Here is a 19,732-nt window from a genome sequence, read left to right as displayed (position 1 = left end):
ACCCAGCGATACTTAACAAGATCCTTACTAGGTGGCAGATCGACCAAACTCTAAGTATTACGAGACAAAAGAGCATCCATTTCCACATCCATGGCTGTGCGCTAACCAGGAATACTAAGAGCCTCAGTATGATGTTTGGGGATAGTGGTAGTGGATAAAGACAAGGCAAAGTTGTGGATAGATGATGGTAAATGGGAAAGTGAGACATATTTTGTCAATGGAGTACACAACGTTGGACTTTTGGGTGCAAAAACGTGTGCCTTTGCACAATGTGACTGGCAAGTCATCAGATGAAGGAGGCGGAGCTTCACCCGAGGAAGAAGCAGTGAGAGGCAAAATGCCAGACGGAGCAGGTGGAACCGCAACTTGTGGAATCTCATACCGGGGAACTAGCCGGCCCTGTCGCTGATAGACCTGTTGTGATCGACTTGGAACAACGGAACTATCAGAAAAAGGGACTAAGGAAGGGACAGGTGGTACAGCATGCCCCTCACCACTAGAGACTGAGGAAGAGGGTGAAAAATAAGGACTGCCTTCAAAGAAGGTGACATCCGCACTAACAAAATACCGATGGGACACAGGATCATAACACTTATACCCGTTCTGGGTACAGGAATAACCAAGAAAAACACACTTTATGGCCCCAGGAGAAAGTTTGTCAGATGTGATGTGTAAGTGTTGAACAAAACAGACACCCAAAAACACGAGGTGGTAAATGAAAAACCTGTTGATTGGGAAAAGCAATAGAAAATGGGGACTTGTCTGCAAAGACAGAAGAAGGCATGCGATTGATCAAATAACAAGCAGTTAGAACACCTTCACACCAAAAATGCTTTGGAACATGCTTATGGACCATTATAGTACGTGTAACCTCAAGTAAATGCCTATTTTTGCGTTTGGCCACCTCATTTTGTTGTGGGGTGTAAGAACAGCTAGTTTGATGAATCATAGCACGGGCTACTCAAAATTCAGAAATCTCATTTGAACATATTCTAAAGCATTATCAAATCGAAAAACTTTAATACACATTCCAAACTTGGTTTTTGTTTCATTATAAAAATTTTGGAATGCAGAGGGAAACTCGGAACGATCCTTCAAGAGGTACAACCATGTAAGATAGGAGTGATCGTCCACAGAAGTAAGGAAATTCATAAATCCACTCTTATTCCTAACACGACGAGGACCCCAAATGTCCAAATGAACCAAAGAAAATAAAGACGAACTACGAGCCACAGAGCGAGAAGGGAAGGAGGCATGATGATGCTTTCCCAACTCACAGGCTTCACACTCTAATCCAAACAAAGACTTAAAAGAAGGAACTAATAACTTTAACCTAGCTAAAGATAAATGACCTAACCGACAGTGCTGCCGAAAAGGAGTAACACTACCAACAAAAGTAGCAGCAACAAAAGATGTAGCAGTACCATAGTCGAGATAGTACAGTCTGTCCTTTTCACACCCTCCACCAATCTTCTTCCTCATGTGAAGATCCTGAAAAACACAATGAGTAGGAAAGAATGTCACAGAACAATGTAAAGCTTTGTGATGCAGATCCAAGCCTCCATGAGCTGAAGAAGCCCCCCTGATCATAGGGTTTTAGTAGGAGCCTTAGACTAGTTTATACTTAGTTTATTTCAGTTCTATACTTAGTTTTATTTTTTTGTCTTTAATTGAAGCAGTTCAAATTCAATTTAAGTGAAGTGTTCCTATTGGCTATTAGGATCTTATATCCTATTGTTGATGAGGAATCTTCTTAGTTTAAGAGTTTTAAGTTAATAAGGGTAGGTAGGACTTTTAACTTTGAGTTATTTGAGTAAGTCACACTCCTTCCACGTTTTTGGAAGAGTGGATTTTAAATTGTATTAGGATTATGGCCCTTAGGTCCTTATTAATAGAAATCATGGGAGTGGCTCCCCCACCAATTAAAGTTTAAAAAAAATTCGTTTCTGTATTGCTGGCTATTGCTGCTGTTGTTTCTCTCTTCTGAGATTGTCTTGTGAGTCATATCAAGACCCCCCTTGTGAGTCATATCAAGGTTGAAGGGCTGGTGGATTTCTTGTGATTCCTTGCATCTTTTAGATCGATAGGTTCATCTTCAAAGCTGTCTTCAAGGTTGCTGCCATTGAAGATCTCCTTAAACCAGTAAGTTATTACTGTTTCAGCATTCCCCTTTTCTTCTTAACCCTCCAACCCAAGCCCCACCTGCCCTAATCGATCCACATTGTCTCCTCCATTAAAAACCCATTGATCCTCATAAACCCTAATTGTTCTAAATTCTGTCTAGCCTTGTTCCTCCATCCAATTCCAACCAAATTTCAATCACAGCCCCCTCTCATCTCCTCCTTCACTCGACCTAAGTTGCTGCCCCATCCAACCACTCAAACCCTAATTTGTCTTGTCTTTGTAGAACCCAAAAAAAAACCCTAAATTCTGTATAGCCCAATTCAGCCATCAGATCTACACCATATTACAGCCGAGTACCCTTCCCATTGCCCCTAACACTCAACCTTACCCCCTTGCCCTAATTCCAAGTTTAAACCCTAGTTTTAACCTAAATTCTAAAACCCAAAACCCGAAACCCTAACCCTAATTTCTGTAATTTTTAATTTTTGTTTAAACCTTGTTCAAACCTACCCTATTAGCTTCTCCTAGACCTGCCCATTAAAACCATATAAGATTCAACCCTATTCTCATAAACCTAACCCTAGATTTGACCTAAAATACCCCAATCGGCTAGTACTTTTTTGTGAGCGTTTGCTCTACCTGGCTCCTAGTAGGTCTTCTACCTATCTAGGACTACATTACTTTTGTTAGTTGACTTACAGAAAGAAGATTTAATGGTAGTTAAGGAACATGCAACACAGAGGAGAGATTAATTGAGGAAGTAGGAGAAACTGTACCATGCTCAGACCCTGAGGTAGATGAACCATTAGCAAGTATAATAGATGATGACGGAGTAGTATGGGAGAATGAGGTAAACAATGACGACTCACTAGTCATATGAGCAGAAGCTCCAGAGTCAATGACCCAAGGTGGTGTAGTAATAGAAAGGAGTGTACCTACATGAGCTAGAGTAGCAGAGGAAGATGAGGGCCTGGTGGATGTATGACTGGATGCCTCCAAGTTTTTAATAGCTGTAATATTTGAGAGAGATCATCACGGTGCGAAGTTGTAGTAGAACTGCCACCTGGGATCAGAACCTGCGAGATCACCAGAGGAACCACTATCATGACCACCATCTGTCACTGCGTGATTGGCTGATTGAGTTACTGATGCAGCTCCAAGTAGGAAGAAGAAGAAGAAGAAGTCCTGAACTTAGGGCTTAAGTAGGGAGCCATAGGGTAAGGTTTATTTTGCTTGCATTTTTCATACTTAGTTTATGTTCTGTTTTTTAAATTGAACCGGTTTAAATTGGTTGCATCCAATTGGTTCAATTGGTCTAATTTAAGTAAAGTGTACCTATTGGCTAATAGGTTCTTCAATCCTATTGGCTAGTATGGATTCTTCTTTTAAATCAGTAGTTTTAAGTTAGAATCTTTTAATTTAAGTTAATAGGGGTAACTAAGTCTTTTCAGGGTTTTAAATTAGTAACTTTGTTTTAATTAGGTTCCTTCCACGATTTTAAGTGAGGAGGTAGTTAGATTGTATTAGGAATTGGCCTAAGGCCTTATTATAAATAAATAAAATCATGGAGGCTCCCCCACAGTTGAATTTTAGAAAAAAAAGACTGTTTGCTGGCTGCCGATTGCTGCTGCTGCTGCTGCTCCTTGGAGTGTTGCCTTGTGGATCTATCAAGGAAGAAGGACAGATGGACTTCCTGTGACTCCTTACGCCGTGATGGCTGGGAGGTTCTCTCTTTGTGAAGGTGGTTTCATCCTTCATTGATCATGCTGCTGCCGGTGGAATCTTGTGGTAAGTTTGAATTTAATTTCTGTTTTCCATTCCTTCTCCTTCCCCATTTGATCCCCCTTTAATTTCTGTTTTAATTTCATAAACCCTAGTTCAATCTAAGTTCAGTCCAGCCTATCCCATCTAGGCTTGTCAACCGGTACGGTACCAAAAATAGGTACCCAATACCGATACCGTACCGTACCGTTTAGAAGGTCTACTTTTAATACCGCAACCGTACGGTTTCGGTACGGTATGAATACGGTATATAAAATGGTATACTTACGGTACGGTTTTGGTATAGTATAAAAACGGTACAAAACGGTATGAATTCTATTTTTATAAAAAATGATATAAAAACACTATAAATTCGAATGAAATGGTTTTAAAATCGTTTTTTTTTAACTGCAGGGGTTCTCAATTGTCAAATTGGATATATTTGCTAAAGTTCCCATCACCATCAGGAGAGATGGTCCAGTTTCAACTCTTGAGTGCATCTACAGGAGCTCTCAATGCCCAGATAGGCTACATCAGCACTTCCTTCCAACAGTTCTTCTTTGTTGTTTATAACAAAAACAAATAGTCTCCTCCAATTTGCTTTCATGTTATGTATTCATTTTTGGAGTTAAGGAAATACAAATTCAAAAGTGGTTTACTTTTAAGGGAAAAGTGATCCATACCCATGGCACCAGATTCACTTAATGTGCAACAATTGCTTCATATTTCCAAACTTCAAGTAAGCCCCTCTCTGTCTACCCAAAAAAAAAAAAAAGTAAGCCCCTCTCTCTCTCTAGTTTTCAAAGAAAGCTTTCCACAATACACCAAGGGCTTGAATTTGTTGGAATCCTTATATCCTGGATGGATTAAATTAGGCACTAATTAATGGGTTCTAATTGAAGGAGTTAATATTGCTATAAATAGCTACAAGCAAGAAGGTGTATCTGAGAGTAGTTCTCAGATTGAATAGTTGTGTGTACAAGTTAAATGTAGGTGTCACAGTGCTCTTCAGTCCCTGTCCTTGTATTTAATGTATGAACTGTAAACACTGATATCCAGTACATAAAGGTAAGCCAAGCTAAGGCAATAAAGCCTAAATTGATGATGCACTCTTCCTTGTGGTTTTCCACAGAAATACAAATCATTTAGAATGAAGCATGCCATCCTTACTTTAGACCAAAGATTTCAAGAAGGCCACCATCTGCATGGGCCTCAACAAAACCTCTCAGTGGCCTAGTATGTCCATCAGTGCTTCCCTTTTCCAAATACTCTGGGAATATGGGATCAATAACACAAACAGCTGCTACTATATTCAATTATCAACTCAAACAACTAAACAAATTGACATAAGAAAAATATTCTCTCTTGCTCTAAAGTCTAAACCACATCAACAACGAAGTTGGAAGTAAAAACAAGTTCTTGCTCTAATGTCTCCATAGTACATCGTCCACTTCCACCCATTTTTACAGGTCTTGCACACTCAAACCTAGAGAAGTAAACAAAGAGATCAACAACTAAATTAGAAGAGGGAAACAAAATCAGAAGGCTGAAATTGAACAAAAGCAATTGAAATCGGCAAATAGCTACTCAAAGATCCATTTATTGATAACTAAAGAAAGAGACGATCAATCAAATGAAGAAAAGTTCCAAGATAGAAACTCACATTGCACTTGATAATTAGTTAATAATAGTGGGGTCAGAAGTTGTAGGCACTGTAGTAGAAGCATTATACATTGTAAAAAGATCTCCCAATGCCTCAGATAATTCTTCAGTATCTTGATCTAGATCCGGTTCAGCTATAACAAAAAAAAAATTAAAGTAAATACTCTGAAGTTATAAAATAAGGATATGCACTAATGTACACAATGATTAAAAGAAAAAAATATTACCTCCATAATTCACATCGAACATCCAATCACGGAGGCATACCAAAGCCTCAACATTCTTAGGGAGCAATTTACTTCGGTATTTATCAATAACCCTACCACCAGCACTGAATGCCGACTCAGATGCAACTGTGGACACAGGAATTGCCAATATATTACGGGCCAGCTGAGCCAAATCAGGGTATTGGCTTTGATTTGACTTCCAATATGCAAGAACATCATAACCAGCCGCCCAAGTTTTGGTTGGCTCTTCCAAGTATTGCTCCAAGTCAGACTTTCCATTAGTGACCGCATCATTATCCTCAACAAGGAAAGAGAGATATTCCTATAAAAATAGATAAAGAAGGTACCATTAAACACAAAAACTAGTGAAATGTCAATCATACGTTAAAATATTAGATAGTCAAAAAGTAATATACCTGTGCATAACGAGCTGAAACACCATCAACCTGAGCAGTAGAAGAAGACCCTTGATCTTTTGGCATGCTCTTATATTCCCCATAAAGTCTTTCTAAAGCACTTTTCACCCGATCAATCTCCTCATTCATTAAGTTGGTCTTTCCATGATGGATCTTATTAAATGCCCACTGAAGAACCGATAACTTGTAACGGGGATCCAAAACGACAGCAACTGATAAAACCAATTAGTATTTTTCCCAATACTTATTGAACTTGGTCCTCATGGCATGTATCATATCTGTCAAGAACTCATCTAAGAATGATCTATCATTTAAAGTCAAATAAATGAGCACCATGTTATGGAAATAGAGGTTTGAAGTTGGATATTTTGAACCCGAGAGAACCTTGGTGACCTCATCACTAAGCATTTGGAATGTTGAATTCCATCTTGTGGTTACATCTACATGCAAGCCCTTGCTGGTATTCAAAGTCAAGCGCTCGCAACATTCTTGAAACTTTAACTTCCTAGCTTGTGAGCTCTTAACAAATTTAATACTATCTCGAACCTTTTGGACAGATGCATCAATTAATTTGATGGCATCTTGAACTATAAGGTTCAAAATATGAGCACAGCATCGAACATGAAAAAATTCCCCCTTACAAACTAGTGCGTTCTTTGCATTCAAAGTTGTTTTCAAATAACTAATTCCTAAATCATTGGCACTCGCATTATCAATTGTCACCGAAAATATTCTCTCTTCAATGCCCCACTCAATCAATATCTTGCGAATACCCTCACAAATATTAGCACCTGAATGTGGAGGTGCCAATATAGAAAACTTGATAAACTTCTTGTGCAGCACCCATGATTGATCAATATAGTGGGCAGTGAGTGTCATATACCCATCATTAGCTATTGAGGTCCACAAATCAGTAGTGATTGACACTCTCCCAGCAGAATTTTTCACCGCCTCTCTTATAGAATATTTCTCCCTCTTAAACACCTTATGAATATCACTTAAAAGAGTATTTCTACTTATAGGAGAGTAATCAGGATAGACATATAACATTAATTTCCTAAACTCTTCATACTCTACAAATCTTAGAGGGAGTTCATTTCTTACCACTAAAGTCAAAATCATGTCTCGCACAATATTGGGGTCAATCTTCAAATTCCTCAAGTTCACATTCCCATCAGATGGTTGCAAAATCATTTGGCCTATGTCCTTGTTATCACGTTTAGGACACCTTTTCATGTGATTATTTAAACCAGTGGTCCCATTTTTTTGGGGGTGAGCCATAAACACCTGCCCACACTTAGTGCATTCTGCTCTAGGCTTTCCATCTTGAAATTTCTGAGGGTTAACCATTTTGAACCAATTACTTGTCCAACAAATTGGTGACCTAGCCTTGCCCCTTTTACTTACTTGGGAAATATTGTCAACATTATCATTATTATCATGATTCTCTACTTGTTGACTAACAGAAGGTTCAGAAGGTCCCTGTGTCTGTGGTACTAAAGTACTATCAGAGGGATTTGGTACAAAAGTACCCTGATTTGACTCACTCATTTGAGTTGCAACCCGTTTCATTGTTGTGGAGTAAGAAAGAAGTAATATCTAAACACCTACAAATCCAAATTAATGAATCATGTTAATAGGACTCAATGAAAAACCTCACATCAACAAAATTTGTGGAAAGTGAAATAAATTTACATGCTAAGTATAACAAGAATTGCCAAGTAAATAAAAATAACAACTCAAGAAAGCGTATGTTAATTTCTATCTTTGTCAATAAAATAAAGTTTGAAGGGCTAGAAAAACCATAACTCACTATTTCCAATACCTGGCAACTGGCCAAAGAAGGATTTCAATTCACTCGCGGCAAGGCAGCAAATTTAGGAATTGGGGCCCAATCCAATGACATGAACTCATGAAGCATTTCTCAAACAGAGTAGTCCCAAGTATATCTTCACGACGACCCACTCACTTTGCTTCGGCCATGTTATGCATCACCTGCAAAAGCCTTCTGTTAGGCACTCATTCTAAAAGACAAGTGTTTATGTGCTTTTAAAATAACATCAACCTCATGTCGTCGAAAATATGAAAAGTAAAACCCAAAAAAAATTCAGTCTTTATAATAGTAAAATTTAAATCTTACATGTTATTCTACAAGGACCGTAATAGACAAGCTGCAAAGGATCCATCAAAAGAATGTTTCACAGGGTTCGAGAAATAGAAGCCATTATCTGTTACAAACTCGGGTGGAACATATCCATCAACAGGATCTATGTGAAATTCCTGCAAAAGAATAAAGTAGAGAAATCATTAAGTGGTGCCTCACCAAAACCAAAACACTGCTCCATTTAGCCCAAATTATTTATCGTAAGCCATTAGCCATGACCAAATAATCCTGACCACTCAAGCAGCTGCATTCTGTTGGTATTTCAGAAACATTATGAACAGATTTCTGTTGCTTTGGTCATCACATATTGCAATATTCAACGCTTTATCAGTCTAAAAAGTATAGAAAATAGAGAGAGATATAGAGAGAGCAGCAGCAGCTTTGAGAAAATATATCAGAAAATAGAAGAAACCACATCACAGAGAACGAAATCGAGCTGAGATTTTTCACTGATTTTCCAGTGATTCACTTATAAAAAAACACAACTACACTCAAAGGTAACCAAGAACGAGAGAGATTCATTGTGTACCTGATAAATCTCCGCCTCCGCTGTTAGGGTTTTCGGTAAACTGAAGAAGACGACCCTTGTGAGAGGAGTTGTGTTTGAACTTTGAAGAGGTTAAGGTTACTCCATTACTCCATTGTGAGATTGAAGTCTGAAACTTTGAGAATCGAAAGCCTGAAATGCTCCATTGTTGTGAGACTCAAGGTCTCAAACTTTGAAAGTCGCAAGCGGGAGAGGAGTCGAGGACGAGAGGGCGGAGAGGCCAAGTCGTTAAGAAATTAGGGATTTAGGTTTAGGGTCTTAGGAGTTAGAAATTGGTTTTACAAAAATACCCCCAAAAAACGGTACGATATGAATTCGGTATAACGGTACGGTAACGGTACATACCGATGGTATTGTACCCAATACCGATACTGTACCGTACCGTGATCAAAACCGTTTGCCTATACCGTACCGTACCATTTTTGAAACGGTGCGATTTGGTACGGTTTTACACGGGCGGTTTCGATTTCGGTTTCGGTTTCGGTTTTGGTACACGGTTTCGGTTCCAAATTGACACCCTTAATCCCATCACCCAATTCCTCTCAGATTTCAGGCATATCATCCCTATCCCAGCCCCTATACTCGATCCTAGTTTGAACCCAATCTGATCATCTAAAACCAACTCCAAACCCCCATCCAAAACCCTAAGTTTCACCCTAGAACCTGAAACCTAACACCCAAACCCTAACCCTAATTCTGTAGGAATTTTAAACTCATCCAAATCCCTATATTTTTATAACAAAATAATCCCCTAGACCTGCTAATCATTACCATATATCACATTCACCCCTAACCCTAGCCTAAACCCTAAATTTGCCCTAAACAACCCCAAATCTGCCCCAAACAGCAGACTCGATCAGAACTTGGTTTTACTTGGCTTCTAGTAGGGCCTTACCCTATCTAGAACTACATTATTTGGTATCAGAGCCATGGCTGAACATGGCAATCCAGTGCACAATACAGTGCTGCCACACCCACCCGACCCTATGGCTACTATGATGGACTTGTTCAAAAAATTTACTGCTGAACAGAAGGCTGTAATTGAAGCCCAAAAAGCTGCTGCCGATGCCATCATAGCTAGGGTGCAACGATTGGAAGAACAAAGAGTTCCCCTTGATAGAGACAGCAACTTGCCCATAGAAAAAGAAAAGTACCAACTCCATTCAGTGGTACAGAGGCTGCCTGATAGAGATGGGAGCCCCAGAGATGATTACAGGGGTTATAGAGATGGACCCAGAGGTCATAGGGACAGAATCAGGACTGAGTGAGATGACGAGGATGGTAGAGATTATTATAGAGATTGTCGGGACAGACCTAGAGATGCACGTGAGCCCTCTCGGGAACACAGAGATCACCACCAAGGCTACAGAGACAGAGATAGAGAAGACCGGGACAGAAATAGAGGCCGCCAACCTACTTTTGAGGAGTATATGTAGGGCTATAAACGGCTCGGATTCACTACTATCCGAATCCGAATCCGTTTAACAAATGCACTATCCGAATTCGATCCGATATCTGACGGATATTTAAATGGTATTACCGTATCCAAATCCGAGAGTTTATCAGATATCCGGATTCTATCTGATCCGATAAACTATCCGATTCATGAACAATTACACTTATGGATTTCCAACTCCGATTACCTATTTTATTAAACTGCTGCCTATTCTTAGAAAGGTGTTATTTTGTTCTTTAAATTGGATTATCATTAGGTTAATGGATAGATTGATCCTGTTATCTTCAAATCAAACCTCAAAATGAAGTTTTTTACACCATTGTCATTTTAAAACTATACCCATGGTAAATAATAATACTCTTCACCAAATGTAGGTAATAAAGCTCAAAATGACAATAGTGTAGATTGAACTTGTGATTTTCAAATCAAACCCCAAAATGAAGCTCTTCATGTGTTTAACAAATCCTTAAGCATGAGTTCAAAGTAAAGAACTAGCAAACTCTTGTTCAAAGACAAACACCATAGTATTTTGCAATTCTAAACTAAACTACCGGAAATAAACGATTAAACTAGTACACTTCTAAATAGGATTACACATATAAATACTCTACAAGCTTGTCATTAGTTTGTGCTTCAAACAACGAAGCTCCATTGATAACAACTCCAACCAATGTGAAAATTGGAAACCATCTACCTGCAATAGAAATATGACAAGCCTTAGCAAATGATCTTATCTACTTGATTCACAATCTATTAATAAACTTTTATTAAATGATAAGAGCAATATCTATAAGTTACTTTGAGAAATGAGCCTACCTCTTAGAGAAACCCACACTCCCACTTTTTTGGGCACTTCCAAGTTCCAATCCTTGCTCCTAGCTCAAGTCTTCCAAAACTCAATCTTGAATCAAGATTGTTCAACCTAAAAACAAATGAGGGAAGAGAGAAAAATTAAACAGGATGTACTTGGGATCTATAGAGGAAATTCATGTCTCTCACATGGATTTAAACATGTACCTATGCTTCAATTAGCAATTACTCCAAAAATTCACAGGGCTCAAGAATGGTAAAAAATGCACATAAACAAATAGCAAAGCCTACTTGAGGTAAGTTGAATAAATTACTAAATGTGGACAACTTAATTGCAAGATATCATCTCATTAAATGTACATGAGTGATATTAGAGGGAGACCACTATAATTCCGGATAAGGGCAGCCATCTAAAAACAGACTAACATCAACTTATCACTCAATTGACCAAGACTTGGAGAAAAAGAAAATGTCAATAATAATGCACAGCAAGAGACAACATGATAGAACAAATTAGAATGATAATTGTGCTTATGAAATGAAACAAATGGCATTTACAATAGTTAATGCAAAAGACAAATGCCAGCTCTAGGCAGGGCTAATCAAGTGAGATTAGATCTGTAATCCATTTTATACTAGTTGCATTTAGATCTGTAATGGAGATTAGATTCCCTGTACTTGTATACCAATTATCCTAATTAGTTCCTTTACATTAACCAAAAGACAGCATCAAAGAATAGTGAGAATTGAGAAAACATTTGATCATATTATAACCTTCCATAGAATTACAAATTATCTAAAACATAAGCCAAAGGAAAGAAGAGAAAAACAGAGGATACCAATAGAGGACTCATTGGCCATTAAGCAATCTTCCCAAAAGTCTTGATGAAGGCCAAGACCCATATTATCGGGGAGATGGAGTGACTGCATGAACAAATAATTCCCAGCAAAGAGAACACCCATATGGGTCTACTCCTTCAATCTCCTGAAAAACTTACTCCATGAAACCCTAACAGTAGAGATCACCTTAGCTTTTCTCCTCAAGAACCTTCTTAATCCTGGGATTCGAATCTTTGGCCTCTTCTTACCAGCACCCTTTATGATCTTGGACCATTTCCTCACCCTCCAATTCACATTCACCTCCTCTGCTTTTTCTTCTTCTTCTTCATCATCATCATCATCATCATCATAAACAGGGCCGCCTTCATTTTTCAATCTCTTATAAGAAAGCTTGATGGTTGAAGCCATTTCAATTCCAGACATAATAATTGCTTTATGGAGGAAAAGGAAGGAGAACCCAGATGAGATTTAGAATAGGAAAGTGGATAGAAAGGGAGAGAACAAGAGAAAGAGAATAGTTGCAGAAGCTGTTGTGGTTGGCTATTAAATGCACTTAGTAGAAGAGAAGTTAATAGAGGAGCTGGAATGAGTTGGTAATGGTAGTTGGTCAGTGGTCACTATTTGATGGGTACAGCCATATTTAATGATTTTTCAGAAACAACAAGAACTTGTGTAACTCTTATAGAGCCACGATTGTACAAGAATTGCTTTATCAAAAAAAAAGATTGTACAAGAATTGCAATCAACGTCATATTTATTGCTTCAGTTTTACTTACTAGTTGCTATTGAAAGTAGAAACAGAGGCTCAATGCGAAAAAATCATTCTCTGTGTAAAAAAAATCATCTACAGCAGCCCCATCTGAGCCATCTCCCCAACCCCTCCCCCCTCTCGACTCCAATAAATCTATTCTCCTTTCATTACCCATTTACCCCCTGCTGTAACCCTGTAACAGAAAATTCAAACAAACAAAAACACTCAGACGTTCACAGCAAAACACTCCTCCCTTTGACTCTCATTCCCACCCAATTCCTTGACCCCAAACCAGATAACTTCTTCAATTTTCACTGCAAATCACCCCACCCATTTGACTTAAAAAAAACCCACTATCGATTACCAGCAAAAATGCTCACCACCCCTTTTTTTTTTCCCTCTGAAACTTCGATCAACCCATTCGGCCATTCTACAGTTCGACCAGTGAAAAGAAAAAAACAGAAAAAAGAGCAAAGAGAAGAGAGCGAGAGACAGAACCAAGAGAGAGATACGGAAGAAGAAGAAGAATCGTATACCTAATTGGTCCAGAGTGAGAGTCGAGGGGGTTGTGCGAGGGCCGTTGCCGTTGCCGTTGCTGCTAAGAGTCGAGAATCAAGAGTGAGTGATCAATGACCTTGAAGCTTGAGGGTTGAGTGCAGATTGCCGGCGCCGTTGAGAGCTTGAAAGTTAAAATTCTGAGACTTGAGAATCGAGAGTGAAAGAGGGAGGAAGAGATTCAAGAGAATAAGAAGCCCCAGTATTAGGTTAAGACTTAAGAGTTAGAGTGATATTACAAAAATAACCTTATAAAATACAAATAATAAGGGTAATACAGTAATATTGATATATTTTTATAAAAAATATTAAAAAACCATAATTTACAATCGGATACTAAATTATCCGACTCCGAATAGAACTATCCGACTCCGAACCCGATTAGCTTTCTGACCGATTCGGATATTTTTTGGAAACCAAAATTTCGGATTCGGAACCTCTTAAACGGATTCGAACTCGGATCGGATTCGGATTTTCGGCTATCCATTTACAGCCCTAAGTATATGAGGTCCTACTTCACTGGAGACCAGGGCCCTAATCGGTGCTACACAGACAACTAGAAGGTGAAGCTTGAGCTGAAAGAATTTGATGGTCACCCCGACCACCAGGTATTTTATGACTGGCTTGCTGCAATAGATGATTGCTTCGACTGGTATGATCTGTCTAAAGAGAGGAAAATGAAGTTAGTCCGTGCTAAACTTGTCAGACCAGCACGTGAGTGGTGGAGAACCACTGAAAGAGAGATGGACTTTGATGGTACTGCACCCCGCACTTGGGAAGACATGAAATACGACCTGAGTAAGCAATATTTGCCAAGGCACTTCAGGTCTCAGCTACAGGATCAATTCAACTCCCTCCGCCAAGGGACCATAACTGTAACTGAGTATATGAGGCAATTCGATGCTCTTTCTTCTCGCATTGGCATTAGGGAGGAGGGCATCCAAATGCTTTCCCGGTTCAGGTTGGGTTTGTAGATCAACAGGGCAATTGGGGTGGTTGACGTTGCAGACATTCGAGATTGCTTCGAGAAGGCCTTGAAAGCAGAGGAGCTACTAGCTTCAAGTAAACAGTCGGGTTCTACTTCCAAGCCGGCCTACATCAACATTAATACCTCACGACAAGGTCCCTCTATAGGCAGCACCTCCCGCCCCGCTGTTCCCCCACGTGTTGATGATAGGGGCAAAGCTCCTATGGGCCGTAATGACCCTTTCACTTGTTACCATTGTCAAGACAAGGGGCATATTGCTAGGGACTGCCCACACAAGAAGAAGCCTGTCAACGTGGCTGAAAAGGAAGAAGTTCAAGGTGAAGATGAAGACAAGGGCGCATTTCATATTCATGCACTCCCTCTTGACAATGAAGATGATGTGGCTGATTATTTTGACGATGATGATGTACGAGGTGTTCATGTGATCCTTCAAGAGGCTGCTGCCCAGCCAGAGTTCTAGCCTTCTCCACCCTTCAAAGAGCTGCTGTCCGCATACAAGCTTGAACCATCCGCTGAAGATGAATTCAAGAAACTTGATCCTGATTTGGAAGATCATTATGTGATCTCCAGCCATTCATCGGAGATGAATGCTTGTAATACGGGGAGAGTTGATGCAGCTCCAAGTAGGAAGAAGAAGAAGAAGAAGAAGTCCTGAACTTAGGGCTTAAGTAGGGAGCCATAGGGTTATTTTGCTTGCATTTCCCATACTTAGTTTATTTTCTGTTTTTTAAATTGAACCAGTTTAAATTGATTGCATCCAATTGGTTCAATTGGTCTAATTTAAGTGAAGTGTTCCTATTGGGTAATAGGTTCTTAAATCCTATTGGCTAGTATGGAATCTTCTTTTAAATCAGTAGTTTTAAGTTAGAATCTTTTAATTTAAGTTAATAGGGGTAACTAAGTCTTTTCAGGGTTTTAAATTAGTAACTTTGTTTTAATTAGGTTCCTTCCACAATTTTAAGTGAGGAGGTAGTTAGATTGTATTAGGAATTAGCCTAAGGCCTTATAAATAAAATCGTGGAGGCTCCCCCACAATTGAATTTTAGAAAAAAAAGACTGTTTGCTGGCTGTCGATTGCTGCTGCTGCTGCTGCTCCTTGGAGTGTTGCCTTGTGGATCTATCAAGGAAGAAGGACAGATGGACTTCTTGTGACTCCTTACGCCGTGACGGCTGGGAGGTTCTCTCTTTGTGAAGGTGGTTTCATCCTTCATTGATCAAGCTGCTGCCGGTGGAATCCTGTGGTAAGTTTGAATTTAAATTCTGTTTTCCATTCCTTCTCCTTCCCCATTCGATCCCCTTTTAATCCCTAGTTCAATCTAAGTTCAGTCCAGCCCTATCCCCTCACCCAATTCCTCTCAGATTTCAGGCATATCATCCCTATCCCAGCCCCTATACTCGATCCTAGTTTGAACCCAATCTGATCATCTAAAACCCAACTTCAAACCCCCATCCAAAACCCTAAGTTTCACCCTAGAACGTGAAACCTAACACCCAAACCCTAACCCTAATTCTGTAGGAATTTTAAACTCATCCAAATCTCATATTTTTATAAAAAAATAATCCCCTAGACCTGCTGATCATTACCATATATCACATTCACCACTAACCCTAGCCTAAACCCTAAATTTGCCCTAAACAGCCCCAAATCTGCCCCAAACAGCAGACTCGATCAGAACTTGGTTTTACTTGGCTTCTAGTAGGGCCTTACCCTATCTAGAACTACATTAGTTACCCAATCTGGTTTACCATGCTTCTACCAACAATAATCAACCGTGTGACCCAATTTGCCACAATGAGAACACTTCCTAGCATTTTTGTCACTAGGTGGACCACCAGTACCTCGACCACCACCATCACGACCTCCCCCTGAACCACGGCCACGGTCTCTACCACGACCAGCAACAAAAGCAGGGTTATTTTTGTGTCAGTTCACAGTAGAATCAATACGCTGTAGACGAGAGAATGTGTCTGTAAGTGTGGGAACTGTCTCACCAGCAAGAATATGGCCTTTGACCTTTTGTAAATCTGAATCCAGTCCGGCCAAGAATTTGAAAACAGAGAACTCATTCCGCTGAGCTTTCAGTTTGTAAGAGGTTGGAACACATTTAATTCCTCAACAAGACCTTTAAAAGTGTTGTAGTAGTCCTGAAGAGACTTGCCAGACTAACGGAGCTGAAATAACTTCTCATAGAGATCATAGACTCGGGTCATGTTCTTCTCCTGGGAATAAGTGTCCTTCAAATCATCTCAGACCCCCTTGGCAGTAGTGTGAAACATCACATTAGCAACTATATCAGGTTCCATGCTGTTCATAACCAAATCAGAATAACAGCATTCTCTTGCATCCGATCCTCATAATCACTAGAATGAGAAGCAGGAGGGTCTGTGTTAATAAACTTTAATTTCTTTCTTGCCATAATGTAGACTTTCACAGCTTGAGTCCACAGTAAGTAGTTGGATGGAAGTTATGGTAACATTCACTGTATCAGTGGAAGGAGCAGCAGTAGGAGCAGCAGTAGAATATGTGTTGTCACCCATCACACTAAATAATAACTATAGCCAGCAAGCACCAACCAAAGAGAAACCTGCAGATACAGAAATCGATTAGGTTGCAGGGAGTTGCAACCAGTCCAAATTGATAAGCAACAAGGTTGAAAGAAAACAAGCAGGAAAACTTCAGCCAACCAGCAATATAACACCCCAATAAAGTCCTAATATGCACCAGCAGCAAGAGAAGTAATACACCAGTCCCAGGAAAATCGATGTGGCCACAGGGTTGTAGAGAACCCAAATCAATAGACAAAAAAAAAAATTATTGCGAAAACCAAAATAGAAACTTCAAACTGAGGAGAAGACCATACCAGAATATTGGTGGAATGATGAACTAGCAACCAAAAACACTATCCAGACCAGAACTACAATATCGATCTCAAAAAAAACTTCCAAAAAAACTGACTGATCGAGTGTATCAAGCAAGACAGAACCTGATGTGATTTTCAAGCAGCATCAAGGCACCATAAATAGGGCTAACAATAGCCATAAAACCAGGCGCAAATAATGGAGAATCAGCAGTAACCGCAAGCATGGTACTAAATCTCGTTTCGTTTCGGTGTTTCGGCCTGACCGAAATTTCCGAGATACCGAAATTTCGTCGAAATCTCGGTCGAAATATGGTATTTTTCTGTGGGTGTAAAATGCCAAAAATGTCCGAGATTTCCAAAATTTTCGAAATGAGATGACCGAAATTACCGAAATTTCCGAAACGAGATGACCGAAATTTCCGATCGAAATATTCGAAATATTGCATTTTTTCATTTCGGACTTGCGTTTCGTTTCGGACAGGTCGAGATACTCGAAATATTCGATATCTCGACCGAAATTTCGCGAGTTTTAGTACTATGACCGCAAGGAGAGGTGAAATCCACCATTGATGCGAAAAAGGAGGAGAATTCTTCAATCGAACCAAAAAAAAAATCCTTCAGATCAGCAACTAACAAACACCATCTGATGTTGTCTAATCAGCACTCCATTAATGTTAGAGGAGTCCTTAATCCATCACAACCAGTAGCAGCAGAAGGGGGCTGCACACCACAAGAAAACCAGAAACCGAGAAGGGAAACCAGCAGAAGAAAATGGGAAGGAAACTCCTCTACCGATTAGGATTTCTCTGATACCATGTTAGAAACCAGGAACTACCTAATCGGTATAAGAGAAGAGGGAAAGAGAGAAGAGAGAGCAAACTGCCGCAGAGAAATTGGGAAGGGCAGTCTGCGATGGAATTGTATGAGATACCTATTGCAGCTCCCTAACCCCATAATAATTATTTCCAGAAAAGGTAAGTTGATTAGGGGTTTAACTATTAAACCCTAACTCCTTACAAATTATAAACTAAGGACAAATAAAAAGGAAAATAACATAAAAGTCCAAACCCCACAACTTATGACAAGATTACCCCTAATTTTCAACAAAAGATATGTATGATGGCGTGGTGACCAGTGTAAGATTTGTGGGGAGTTAAGGTAGTGAGTTCCTAATTACGCTTGGGCTACATCAAGGATCAACCTTAAGCCCTCATTTGTTTGTGCTTATCATGAATGATTTAATTAGAGACATACAAGATGAGATTCCTTGGTGTATGTTTTTTGCTGATGATATTGTGTTGGTGGATGAGACAAAAGTATGGATTAACTCCAAGTTGGAGTTATGTTGATCTACTTTGGAATCAAAAGGTCTTAAGATAAGTACAACAAAGACAGAGTACATGGTGTGCAACTTTAGCCACACTATGACAGTTAATGAGGTGGTCAATATTGATAATATAGAGATACCTCAAAGTGATTATTTTAGATATCTGGGGCTCTATCGTAAATAAAGAAGGCGATATAGAGGATGATGTTTCTCAAAGAATTAAAATAGGATAGATGAAGTTGAGAGGTGAAACTGGCGTACTGTGTGATCGGCGTATTCCTTTAAAACTCGAAGGAAATTTTTATAGGACTGCCATACGACCGACTATGATCTATGGTGCGGAATGTTGGACAGTTAAAGAAGCGGCATTGTAGATAAACTAAGTGTGGAGGAGATGAGGATGTTGAGATGGATGTGTGATAAGACTAGAAAGGATAAAGTAAGGAATGACCATATTAAAGCTGAGTTGGGAGTAGCTCCTATACATGAGAAGCTACGAGAGAGTCGTTTGAGGTGGTATGGTCATGTTCAACGAAGGTCTTGGGATGCACCAGTATAGAGTAGTGATTTGATTCAGATTGAAAGATCTAAAAGTTCTAGGGGCAGGCCTAAAATTACCCCAGGAGAACTAGTGAGAAAAGACATGCATAGTTTGGGCCTTGTCTCAAGTATGGCCTCGAATAGAGTATATTGGAGGGCAACGATCCATGTAGCCGACCCCATTTAGGTAGGATATCCCTGAGTTTTTGTCGATGTTGTTCTGCTCTTTTCTTTTTACTAGTATGCTTTTTGTTCTTATCTTTGCACGGATCCATGTAGCTGACCCAATTTAGTTGGATAAGGCTGAGTTGTTGTTGTTGTAGGAGTGCTTATGTCAGCTTGATTCACCAGGAAATCAGCAACACTGTTCTGCTCAAAGTTCATGTGGCATGTGGTTGTGTTATTAAACAACAATGGAGCTACTGGATTCCGATGTTGCTCCTGGAATCGTGTTTCCTGATGCAGCATACCTTAGATTTATAGCTTTTTCTAAGGTTGAACTGCAAGGGAAGTTGGTGGGGATTGGGATAAACTTGATTAAGGTTTAAGAAATAGTAGAAATTAGAAGAAGAATAAGAAATTAGTTGTTGTTATTGGACTGGGTATAGTAACATTGAATATTATAGAAGAAGAATGATAGAAATAAGATAATAGTTAGAATTGATAGAAAGGAAGCAGGAGTTTAGAGAATATGCTTTTCAGC

At 39.4% G+C, this 19,732-nt stretch overlaps 1 protein-coding gene across 1 annotated transcript in view; it reads left to right on the top strand.

Moving 5' to 3' along the window:
• Positions 1 to 19,732, top strand: part of LOC122670922 — a 44,382-nt gene that overhangs the window by 23,586 nt on the left and 1,064 nt on the right. The gene's annotated exons all lie outside the window — the stretch shown is intronic.

This window comes from Telopea speciosissima, chromosome 1, assembly GCF_018873765.1.
Source record: "Telopea speciosissima isolate NSW1024214 ecotype Mountain lineage chromosome 1, Tspe_v1, whole genome shotgun sequence".
NCBI lineage: Eukaryota > Viridiplantae > Streptophyta > Magnoliopsida > Proteales > Proteaceae > Telopea > Telopea speciosissima.
This window is presented reverse-complemented; position numbering and strand designations above follow the sequence as displayed.